Below are 13,011 nucleotides of genomic sequence, written 5' to 3'. Positions count from 1 at the left end.
ACCAAATAAAATGAACATTTCACCAAAGACTGAATACTGAACATGTTTTGCAGGCTTCCTTAATTTTGACATAGTCTAAATGAATTTTTGTCAGTGGCTTTCAAATAAAAAGCAATTACATACTTACATTTAAAAATACCTTGAAAAATGAATACTTTATGTCCCAACAGACAATACATTTACCTCAGCAATGCACATTTACTCATGAATGTACCTCAGCAGTGTAATTTAAATGATTAACGAACCTGAGCAGTGTAAATGTTATCCTGAATCCCAGTCTTAAACTATACTACAGACATGCACCACATATTCTGCACTTTAGTGTTGTAGTAGATTTCTTTTACAGTACCTAATTTTCTCTACATTATTTTATCTTACATACTTTGATAGAATTAATATTGTATATATTTTTTGTTTCTAATGAATGATTAAAGTCTTATTTTGTTGCAGACAGTGTTTTGACATATTGCATATATGCATAATATAACCTTAATTACTGTGATATTATTTTAGGGCCACGTTGCTCACCCCTAGTCACAGGCTATTGTTAAAAAAAACAAAAAACAAAAATCTTGAATTAATAATTCTTCAAATACATGATACATTCACAATTACAATTTTTAGTTCTTATATAACAATTGTGATTTTTATTTGTAAACAGACAGCACAATTTAAAGTATGTATTTTTTTATTACAAATAGTTAACCATAGTTCAACCAAACATGCAGCTTTTATATTAAACATGGTGCAAACATAACATCCTTATTTATCCGTATTTCAGTTAAATATAATGAAAAGTGTAAAATATGAAAATCACTGCCACATAAAAAATCTTTTTACAGGTTTCTGATAGACTGAAGCAAAGTCTATCTACTGAGATTCTCTCTGGCAGCCTCTGTATGTAAAAATGTACAATCTTGATAATTCCAGTTTGAAAAACACTTTAAAACAGTAGTTAATTCAATTGATCTAATACATTTGATTAACCTCCCAGTCCTAAATAGTACTGCATGAAATAGGCCCTACCTCGTTATTCAAATTCAGTGCCTTAACAGTGTGACTACAACGTAACACACGAGTATCACTACAGATCATTATAGAAGGTTAAAACTAAAGCTCCTGTCACTACAGAAGTACTGCAGTGAATCATAAAACTTTAATAGGCTGGTTGTAACAGTATGAATCACAGCTAAATGGTTTATGTGTGAGAGAAAGTAAGTACTGGGTCATAAATGCCAGACTTATCAACACCAAATACCAAGTGTTAAATCTGTGCCCTGGCGCTGCACCACAAGGTGACCGCAGCCCACGACAAATCAAACCATGCCCGGTTTATCAGAATATAGTGTATTTCTAATGAGCCTAGAAGTGTAAATTAAAATATATTTCTTATATAGTGCAGAATTTGCGCCTAATATATCTTAAAATCGCTTGGCAGAGGAGCAGGCACGGAAACTGACACAGTGACAGGTGCAGAAAGTTAGGTACAGCTAGCTTAGCTCGCAGGAATCACTACCTAGAATAGTCAGAAAAATAGATAGTTGGCTAGCTAACTTTGCTAACCTAGCTAGCTAGCTAGTTAGTTAGTTTTTTCAGTTAGTAACCAGCTAATATACCACTTGTGGTGCATGTTTTGCCTTGTTCGAATGAAATTACATGGCTTAAATGTTTGTTTTCTCAAATAAAACTAGCTAAGCGAATTATTTACACAAGCTAGCTAACGCTAACTGGCTAACTTACTAAAGAACTTCAGTTAGCTAGCCTAGCCAACCTAACGTTACCTGTGCCATTGAACCTGTAACGTTATGTATGGCAAACGTTCTCGTGTATAGTTTTATTAGCTGGGGTTCCACAACTGCTTATATCACAATAGTATATTTCTAATGAGCCTAGAAGTGTAACATATGACATATTTATACTGAATATAGTACAGAAACTACACATTCACGCCCAATATATATTAAAATCGCTTGGCAGAGGAGCAGGCACGGCAACTGACACAGTGACAGGTGCAGAAAGTTAGGTAAAGCTAGGTTAGCTCACAGGAATCACCTAGAATAGTCAAATAGTTATTTAGCTGCATATTTTGCCCTGATCAACTGATATTAAAGGGTTTAAATGTTTGTTTCCTGAAACATAACTAGCCAAGACACTTATTTACACAAGCTAGCTAACGCTAACTGGCTAACCTAAGTTACTAAAGAACTTCAGTTAGCTAGCCTAGCTAACCCACCTGTGCCATTAAACCTGAATGGCAAACGTTCTCGTTTATAGTTTTATCAGCTGGCGTTTCACAACAGATATCTAGATACCTAAACGTATGTGCTAACAGCTAACTTATTTAACTAGCTAAAATGTTTTTTTTTTATTAAAAGTGGCCAATGAATAGCTGAATTAGCCCAGCAACGCTAGCTTCCACTCTAGCTAACTTTCTACCTTTAAATCCAGTATTTCCTGTTAGCAAACATGCTAGCTAGCGTTAGCTAACTTCACTGGCTAACGAAGCAACAGGTTGCACTCACCTACTTTCCTGTAGAGTTGCCCGGCCGGCTGGATAACACCGCACTGCCCAGCCTGAAACCAGCTCGCTACCGAGCTTTAAACAAAACTCCGCAGTCGCAGAAACCCTCTAGTTTAGTATCGTGGCTCTGTTTTGACAGGATAATTCACCTAACTCACTGAAAGTATCAGAGCTGCCCCTCCATGAACTGAAGCAGCTCTCGGTTTGCTGACAGCAGGTTAACCCTTCAAGCGGTAGGAGGGCTCCTGTCTGAGACGTCACGCTGTGTTTAGGAGCTGAGACGAGAGGAGCAGCAGCCGAAAATAAATAAATAAATAAATAAATAAATAAATAAAATAAAATAAAAACAGGAGCAGCAGCAGCATAGACAGAGTATTTTTTTTAATTGTCAGACCTAAGCTAAACTTTTAAAATTAAATGGTTTAGGAAATGACTGGTCAAAAAATAAGTCGCCACCAAAAAAAAAAAGGTCAAACACTAATATTTATTTGGACTGCCTCTAGCTTTGATTGCAGCACATATTCACAGTAGCATTGTTTCAATAAACTTCTGCAATGTTAATATTCCTTTCAATCCAGTGTTTCATTAATTTTTCAACAAGATCTTGCAGCCTTGATGATGGTAAAGTCTGACCACTGCACAAAGTCTTCTCCAGCACATCCCAAAGATTCTCATTGGGGTTAAGGTCTGGACTCTTGGTAGAACAATCTATGTGTGAAAATGATGATCTCATGCTCCCTGAATATCTTGGAATATGCTCGTGTCATCAGGGTAGAAAAAAATGCATTGATGGAATAACCTGGTCTATATTCAGTATATTCAGGTAGTCAACTGACCTCATTCTATCATTATGTTGCTGAACCTAGACCTGACCAACTGCAGCATCAACCCCACAATCATTAATTAAGTTAAATCTAGGTAACAACTTTATTTTGGTCAGGTAGTGTATATGTGGTATTTTATACCATACAACATTTGCAATTTATGCTATCATGCACTTAATCATTTACTAAGTTACTTATCAAACTTTCAGAAATAGAGAAAAACTGTACTAGATGTCTTTTATTGGAGATATTGAAAAAGCAAAGCAGTTGGCTATTAAAATAATGCAAGATTTTAGATTATTTGTAACTCATTCGGTTTCAAGCCTCCCAACCAATACAATAACAAGAGACACACCCCCACCGTTCCCAAAGTTCTGATCTGTCCCATGCTCTCATCGTTATTTACACATTGATAATGTTTTACTGAGGCCTATTCGGCATGTGGTTTTCACCTGTTGTAAAGCACAAAGTTTGCCAGGGTTCACATTGAGCAATTTCTATATACTTACTATATTTTTGAAAATATTAATACCCCCCTTGATATCTGCACCACAGATCTAATAACTATAAGCTATGTTATATGATTTCATTCATTTTTTATGCCTCCCATGTAATACAGTTAATGTTTAAGCAGTCTTTATATTTATAATATTTAAGTTTAATATTATATTTCAATATTATTTTACCCAGTGCAACTAGGTCCCAAGAAAGCAAAATCTGAAAGATATCTAAAGGACTACATCTGAAATATTACTAAAATAAAATCACTTTTTTAATGATATTCAATTTTTTTGAGATGCAAAAAATTATGTATCTTCTAACGTTTTTTTTTTTTTTTTTTTTTTTTTACTTTTTGGAGGATCAATACAAGATGTAATTTACTTTTTGGAGGAACAATAACAGTTGTTATTTAATGGAACTATTTTGTCCTAAACAATGTGTAATTGTTTCTTATTCTCTCTTATCATGTTCATGCTCTGCATTTTATATTTTAGATATAGGTCTGGAATATAGATATGAAGAATTAGAATTAGTCTGGAGAACAGAAGCTAAGGGTACTCCACAATCCGCCAGAGACAATTGCAGATGAGCAAACACTCTATTAGATATATTTTCCAAACCAAACAGGATCCACTCAAGACAAAAAAAAAAAAAAAAAAAAAAAAAATTGAAACATTGCCTTTAGAAACAGAAAGGTGATTTTTTTGTTCTCTTCTGCTTGGTGTAAATGGTCATCCATTGCCAGTAAGAAGGTCTGTTGGAAGACACTGTTCATGGGAGCGTGTATGCAGGCCTAAAAGCCCTTACTCAGTAGTTTCTGTTCTGCTTCACTAAATATTTAGAACATTACGTCAAAACAGTTGTGATGATTTATTGGTCTGCAGAGAAGTCTGACAGCCAATCAGAGCCACAGGCCTTAGAGCATGCTATATGTTCTTAGAAGGATAAAACAAATATGTGATAAAACAGAACAAGTGCTCCTGCTTTCACCAGCCTATTGTAAACTGATTAAAACACACAGATCCAGTATTAAACAGATTTACCTCAGGTCATGTCTGCCATCTAGTGGTCAGAGCCTATACACAAAAGGCTGTTTCTGTTTAGGATATCTGTTTATAATATAATATGCACACACTAATTTAAAGACCCTAAAATGTTTCTCTTGATAAAAAATATTTTTCAAATAATGAAAAAGAATTAACTATCATATAAGAAATTTCCTTTCAGGAGCACAAATGGTTTGCTTATTTCTTTACATATTATTAGCATTTTTATTGATGTTACACTGCCTGGACAAAAAAAGTTTAAAGATTTGTAGCTAACAAATGAATAGCACACATTGATAAATAAATAAATAAATAAATAAACTCACACATATAAAATTCACACTGCATCCAACTTTAAATAGTAACCAAAAAACACAATAATCCTAATTTTACACACCTGATCCAGGTACAAAAGGCCTTCAGGGATATAAGAACATTCTAGACTCAGGTGTGTTGGATATAAAATCTCCAGGATCAGGAATGAGCACCACTTTTAACAAGAAACAAGTTAATTAATATTGACACAATAAAACACTGCAACTGCAACTCCCTCTGCTGCTTCAGTTTGGAACAACACAGAATTTGATTTCCAATCCAATTCTTTCAAACAAAATAGTAAATCACATCTCCTGCAGAATATGGCACGGATGCTAAAACAAAATCATCCTAATATGAATGTGCACTTATGAGTCTGTAAGTATTGCAGGCTTTAACACGGCATTACATCTTTTTTTTTTTTAGCATACCTACAGAATTGTTGGACTGACCTGTAATTTTATCCAAAAAAATATAAAGTCATATAAAATATTACATTGCTTGGCCAAAACAAAAAGCAAATGATCCTGGGTTGGCCACAGCAAAATGCAGATCTCAGACCCATTGAGAATCTTTGGGATGTGCTGGAGAAGACTTTGCGCAGTGCTCCAAATCTCTCATCATCAATACAAGATCTTGTGGGAAAATTACTGCAACTGTGGACAGAAATAAATGTTGTGACATTGCAGAAGCTAATCAAAAACAATGCCACAACCAATGCATGGTGTAATCAAAACTGATCAAAGGTGGTCCAAACAAATATAACAGTGAGTGAGGCAGTGTATTTCAGAACACACCATTCCATGAATAATTATTACCTTCTTTTTGTCAACCAAATGGGGCCCTATTTTATTGAGCTATAGTGCACTGGTCAATTGCGTATTGCGCAGCTGGATTTACTGCATGGAAGTGTGTCTTTGGTATCGTGAGCATGCAAAAAATATGCCTTGCACAGATCAAAACATGCAAAAGGCATGTACTAATTATCTTAATTAAACATGTGTTTGTTTTGGACGTAATGTGAAATCAAACCAATTAGTTGCCAGATGTCATTCCCTTTAAGAGGCAGGTGTGCTCTGACTTTGGCGTGTTGACATCGCTCATTTAAGGGAACAGCAAGGTTATTTTATTCTTTATTCGCATTATTGTTGATGTAAAAGCTGGATTTGCACGCACAATGCTCCTGCATGGCTAAGACTGATATGGGTGGGCGACTACTGACTGTTGACTGCGGTAGTTGGGGGAAAATTGGACCTGACTATCCAGGGCCCGAGTAGGGAAAGGGGCACATGAAAATCCTGATTAAATTTTTTTCGCTCACATTCACTCACTTTTGTACTGGCATGGATAGGGGCGCACTGACATTAAGAGCTCAGAATTTGCTGATACGCCCTTGGTCGTCAGGGTTTAAATCACTCAGTGGCGCACCTGCCAAAAATTTACCTCAAAACACCTCACTTCCAGACCACCACACCCATCAGTGTAGATTTATTCCTAAACTCTGACACTATTTTAACAGCACATGTGCAAGGTGTTAAAATACACAGTTGACAGAGTGTTACATAGCAATGAGCATCGCAACACACCACGTTAGGGCTCCTCATGCAAAATCTAATACAAGGCAAGGAGAACATGAGGAAATCAGACCTGGTTTTAAATGGTTTCACCACACCTGTATTGCCCATTTTGCATAAGTCGTCAGTCCCTTAATAAAATAACTGGAACTTGTGTCACCTTTAGCAGCAATACCTGTGTCTTGAATTTTTCTGGAAACTGGATTTTGATCTTTAAGATCACCGTAGAGGAATTCTGACCCACCCTTCCATAAGAAATTGCTTTAATTCAGCTACATTTAAGGACTTTTGACCTTTTGACCTACTTCATATTGCTGGGAAAGTTCTAGTTAAGTGCTGTTTAGGTTTAGAGTGGGAACTCTATGGGAAAACATTGCATGGGCAAAGCATTCAAAAAATGTATATTTAATTTCACACATACCTTTTGTCTTACAGAAAACACATTTTACGCATACCATTTAGCTTACATGAACAGCTACAATGAATACTTACCCATAGTCATTTGTGATAACATCTTTAGAAGCCATCCCCATTACTTCACATTTCCTGATCTTTTGATCCCAAGCACAATTAACCTCCTGTTCTAAAGAAAACACTATAATATAACATAGAAGCTATAAAAGAACTTATGGCTCCTAAACTCAATAATAATATAATGTGTAAGATAAGGATGGACCTTGGCCTCCTTTTAGACCCTGTCAAAAACGTTTTTGTACTGAACTTCTATGTCCTCTATTGCTAAATGTACATCATTATTTGTAAGTCGCTTTGGATAAAAGCGTCCACTAAATGTTATATAATGTAATAAATAAACTTTTCACTGGCGGGAGACTGGCTCAGCTCTGTAAACATCAATCAACCTTTATATTCACTCTGGAAACTTTGACAATGTTGCTGAGCATTTACAGCATCAAAGAGAAACATTTAATAAACAATTAGAAATAATAAGGAATAAAACAGTAAAAAATGATAAATAAAATACAGTCAAACAAACCAGCATTTAATATATATAAATAAATAATATATGTAAAATAGAAAAGTCTAAAACACCATAAAGAAACAAATTTGACACATAAAATGTAAATAATTTATAAAATATAAAAAATAAATAAAAAGGTAATAGTAGGTAAAGGTAAAGTAAAATGAAAAGAATGATAAGAAATGATCAAATTAATAATAATGAACTAAAAACATAAGAATCAAAATATAAAACATTAGAATGAAAACTAATAATAAAATAAAAACTAATAATAAATAAATAAAATAAATAAAAAATGTAAATAATAAGTAAAACATAAACTAATAAAAAAACTCATTTTAAACAATCGCATGCTTTGATAATAATAATAATAATAATAATAATAATAATAATAATAATAATAATAATAATAATAATAATAATAATATATTTTTAGCACTTTTCGGATGTGCTTCGTCTGTGCTGTAGCTGCAACTTTTATAATCTGTGATTTGGCTTTATTGCCCTTCTTGCAGGTACCAGTTCCTCCCTTTCAGACAAAAACCTTGCATCTCCAAAATGAAACTTTTACAGAAGAAGACGAAGTAAAGAACAACACCCAGATTCAAATTTTGTAAATCTCCAATTAGTGTGACACAGCTTTTTCCACAATCTATACATGAACAGAGATTTTCGTGAGAAGGCTTTTACCCTGTTAATCATTACACACTACAACAGTTACTTTATCTTAAGGTATCTCGTTAAGTTGAGTTCAGTGGAATTTCAACATCACTATTTACTCCTGTTGCGTGTTTGTGACTATATATTTGTAGACATAGATGTTTTAGTAGGTAGACACTGAACATTTTTTAACATTTTGATAGATTTGACAGATATATATATATATATATATATATATATATATATATATATATGGGTGCAGCAGGGAGATGAGGAGGAAGACATGAATGTAAGTTATATTTATTAGACAGGAAATAAAACAAAAACTAACAATATATATACATGGATTACACTCTGACTGACAACAAAGAAAAAAGAAACTTAGAAACAAGCTGACCGAAGGGGAACAAGTACAAGAACAGACATCGGAACACAAGAAACAGGAAACACCTGGAGATGGTAATGAGAGGGTGTGGTTACAAGGACACAGGTGGAAACACTTATTAATGGGGCGGAGACACAGAAAAACACAGAGCCATGTGCTAGGAAATGTCATTTCTGGACAAAACATGACATTTCTTGGGATTATTCTGTTAATTACAGTCAATGTAAATGTTAGAAACATGTAGGGAAGATTTTTATTCTAATTTTTGGGTTCTTTTATAAATACGTTTTTGTCAATTTGTTGAAACTGTTGTCTGCACCAAGTTGCTGTGATCTACACATGGAACAAATATGGATGGACATGTTCTTTGAAACACAATAGGAAAGAACTCTAATAACAAGAAAGTCAGTGGTCATAACAGAGATCTACACTGTTTTCTGTGTACAATGAGCCCATAAATTAAAGCATTCCCTGTCACAGGATAAGGCTTTGAATTGTACTTTACAGTTGATGCCAGCCGTGATATCAAGTCTGCTCAGTTTGTATTCTTTCTGTCGTGTGCAGATTTATGTGTCCTTTGTTCTGGCTGGCATTAGGAAATAAACAGTTTTAAAATAAAGCTCTCTGATGTCTGATTGGTGAATAAAGTAACTCTATCCTCCCTGCGACTCACTGTGCCAATTCAAACCGGGCAAAATCAACTTAAATGACAATATTTTACATGTGATCTTAGATAAACATACAGTGGTGTGAAAAAGTATTTGCCACGTACAGAATATTTTATTTTTTTTTCTTTGTCATACTAATATTTTTCCAGCTATCAAACAAACTGTAATATCAGACAAAGAGAACCGGAATAAATATAAAAAACATTTTAAAAAGAAAAATATTCAAATTTAATCTAAAAAGTATTTGCCCCCTAAACCTAATAACTTGGTTATGTCACTCTTGATGGCGACAACTGCAATCAAGCTTTACTGATAAGGTGGACTTGTTTGTGTGCTTTGGATCATTGTCCTGCTGCAGAACCCAAGTATGCGTGAGCTTGAGGTCACAAACAGATGGCCAGATATTCTCCTTCAGGATTGTCTGATAAACAGCAGAATTCCTGGTTCCATCAATTACAGCAAGTTGTCCAGACCTTGAAGCAGCAAAGCAGCCCCAGACCATCTCAACACTACCACCACCATGTTTTACGTTCAGGAAAATACATTAAGTATTTTTTTGAAATTGTGTGTTAGTTTTATACTAGATGTAACGGGACACACCTTTTCTAAAAAGTTCCACTTTTGTCACATTAGTCCAAATATTTTTTTACCCAAAGTCCTGGAGATCATCAAGATGTTTTTGGTAAATGTGAGATGGGCTGTTGTGTTGTTTTTGGTCAGCAGTGTTTTCTGCCTTGGAACTCTCCAATAGAGACCATTTTTACCCAGTCTTTTTCTTATTATTGAATCTCCTGGATGAGTTGTCCATGCCCTTTTGGAGTATTTTTTGTAGGCCGGTGTCTCCTGGGAAGTGTTCCTTGTTTTCTCCATTTGTGAATAACAGCTCTCACTGTGGTTCACTGTAGTCCCGAAACTTTAGAAATGACTTTGTAAACTTGTCCAGACCTTTTCTAGATGATCAATGACTATGTTATCTCATCTGATTTTTGAGATCTTTTAGCTGCTTTATGTTGTCACACAGGTTTTAAGTGATTTATTGATTATACAGGTCTGCTAGTAATCGGGCCTGGTTGTGGTTAGTGAATCTGAACTTTCCAATATCTATCGTACAGGACACTCCCTAGTTCTACAGTTATTACAGATTATAGTCCTATATCTGTTTTCTGCATGCTTTAGCTTTCTCCTTTCATTCTGTTCTTCAATGGTCAGGACCACACAGGAGAGACCACCACAGGCATTATTTGGGTAGTGACACTGACATGGTGATGGTGGTCCCTATTGTACAACCTGCGCAAATCACAGCATAAAGTGCCTCGCTATTAAGATGTCAACGTGCCAAAGTCCGAGCACCCCTGCCTCTTAAAGGGAATGACAACTGACACACTGATTGGTTTATTTCATGTTACACTCAAAACACACCCGTGATTAATTAAGAGAATTAGAACATGCACATTTCCGTGCAAAACATATTTTTTGCTCCCTCACAACACCAGTACCAGTGTTCTATAACGTTCTCTGTTAGCTGGAAAGTTTTAAGGAAATGTGTATAGATAGTATTCTACATGAAAATGTTACATAGTGCTACTTTAGCCTCAATTCTCCACTATAAAATAAGGACAAGCTTTAAACACCATTCCATTATTAACATAACCAGCAAGCTGGCCCTAAAGGTTTATAAAGATATCATAATGGAGTAAGTAGGCCTATTGTTGACAAAAGATTCTCAAAATCTATTACAAACAATAAACTGAAAAGAAACCAGAGCATAATCACTTTTAATTAGCTCCTCTGAAAGAACCTGTCAGTAAGCTCTCTGAAGCATTAAAATGCGTTTTAACTGCAGGTATTGTGGTCTGATTTCGTTTTAAAACACAGTTCCCCACACCCTCGTCTATCTGATTCCAGAACCCACGTCTCCTCTTTTAGAAACATTTAGAAATAAACGAGTACAGACGAAATAGAGACCCCTACTTTCTGTTTTTAAATCAACGAACAAATCAAGGAAAAGAAAGCCGACAGACCATAAAGACGGAGCTAAAAATAAACCTTCTTCTGACAGCCATTAACAAGTTCACAATAGAGTCCATTCTCACCATGTTCTCCCTCTAGCATTTGACTTTATAAATACTCAGTCAAAATGTCATTCTGGGAGGCAAATGAACTTCCTTTAAGGAAAAAAAAAAAAGATAGCCATGTTGAATTTTCCTATACTTCATTATGCCACATTATATGCCCTGAAAAAAGTGTGAAAAAAATATGACCCCGTATAAATGGGGTCAGTATTCTTCTATTTAATAGACATATATTCCATGATTTGTTTTGCCCTTAGATATAAGGATTAATCTTATCTGTGTCTCTAAGCCCCTCTGTCACTCCATCACCAGTAAATCAACTTTGCTTTCTTAGACATTAGTTCTGTCATCAATACTTATGTCAGTTAATCAATAGCAGCTGCACTGATACGACTGATTCAGAAAGAAAGGTTTCATAAGTATTGATATGCATTACTCATAAAAGAAGTAGAAATATACATACTAGGGTTTAAAATACTTCTGTAGAAGTAAAAGTGTAAAAGTACTGGTTTAAAAACTACTTAAAGTATACAAGTGAAAGTAATGTAAGATAAAAAAAGTAGCACATAATTGTGAAGTGAAATAAAAATTATGCATTGTTTTCATTTTTTTAATCAAATAAAAATCTGAAAAGTGTAATGTGCAAATGTATTCAGCCCCCTTTACTCTGAATCCCCTCAATAAAATCCAGGCAAATTCAGTCAAAATCAGACAGGTCAGAGATAGAGTTATAGAGACGTTTAAAGCAGAGTTAGGTTATAAAAACATATTCCCAAACTTAAGGCATCCCAAAGAGCACTGTACAATCCATCGTCCCAAACATTACATGCTTAAACATGTGAACACTTGTAAAACCAGCCTGTAAAACAATCCATAGACATTTATTTCATGAGTGCAGGGCTTTTTTTTTTTCATTTTAGCTGAAGTTTTTAATTTTTGGCCATAAAAACTGTGACTATAGACTCCTAAAGTATTGTCCAAGAATAAATTAGAAGCATTGTTCAAATTAAAAAATAAAAAAATAAGTTGCATATTAATGAAATGTCTGAGATAGTCCTGGAATACAGCAGAAAGTGAAATGCGGGACATTCTGCTGTTTTAAGGACAGGATTAACCCATTCTTCTGCTCTGTCCTGGTGTGACTGTGAACTAAAACAGTGTGTTGATCTGATGCTAGCCAACAAATCAGAAAACAAAAATATGGCTGACTGTAGAATAGTCCACAGGATAGAGCACAGGATTTATTCAGCATGGCACTAAACACAAATATAACCTCACCGTTATGTCTACTGTCAATGACACAACATAAGTTATATGTTTATATTTCTCATCCAGCCACAAACAAATTCACTATATCTGGATGAAGAGATTTATCTGGATAGGGTTTTTTGAACAATGAGAAGCTGGAATGAAAACAAGCTGAAAAGGAATAGGAGTAAAAAGTTCAGATAATTGTCTGAAAATGT

The 13,011-nt window shown here is 34.7% G+C and overlaps 1 protein-coding gene across 3 annotated transcripts in view; it reads right to left on the bottom strand.

Annotated features, from left to right (window-relative positions):
• Positions 1-2,740, bottom strand: part of phactr4a (phosphatase and actin regulator 4a) — a 104,116-nt gene extending 101,376 nt beyond the window's left edge. For 2 of the 3 annotated variants that reach the window (XM_022682954.2, XM_022682953.2), the window contains exon 1: positions 2,523-2,740. The gene's annotated coding sequence lies outside the window, so the exon portion shown is untranslated. The remainder of the gene's footprint in view (positions 1-2,522) is intronic. The other variant, XM_022682955.2, reaches the window with a different exon arrangement.
• Positions 2,741-13,011: the final 10,271 nt, after the last annotated feature.

Source organism: Astyanax mexicanus, chromosome 3, assembly GCF_023375975.1.
Source record: "Astyanax mexicanus isolate ESR-SI-001 chromosome 3, AstMex3_surface, whole genome shotgun sequence".
Classification (NCBI taxonomy): Eukaryota; Metazoa; Chordata; class Actinopteri; order Characiformes; family Acestrorhamphidae; genus Astyanax; species Astyanax mexicanus.
This window is presented reverse-complemented; position numbering and strand designations above follow the sequence as displayed.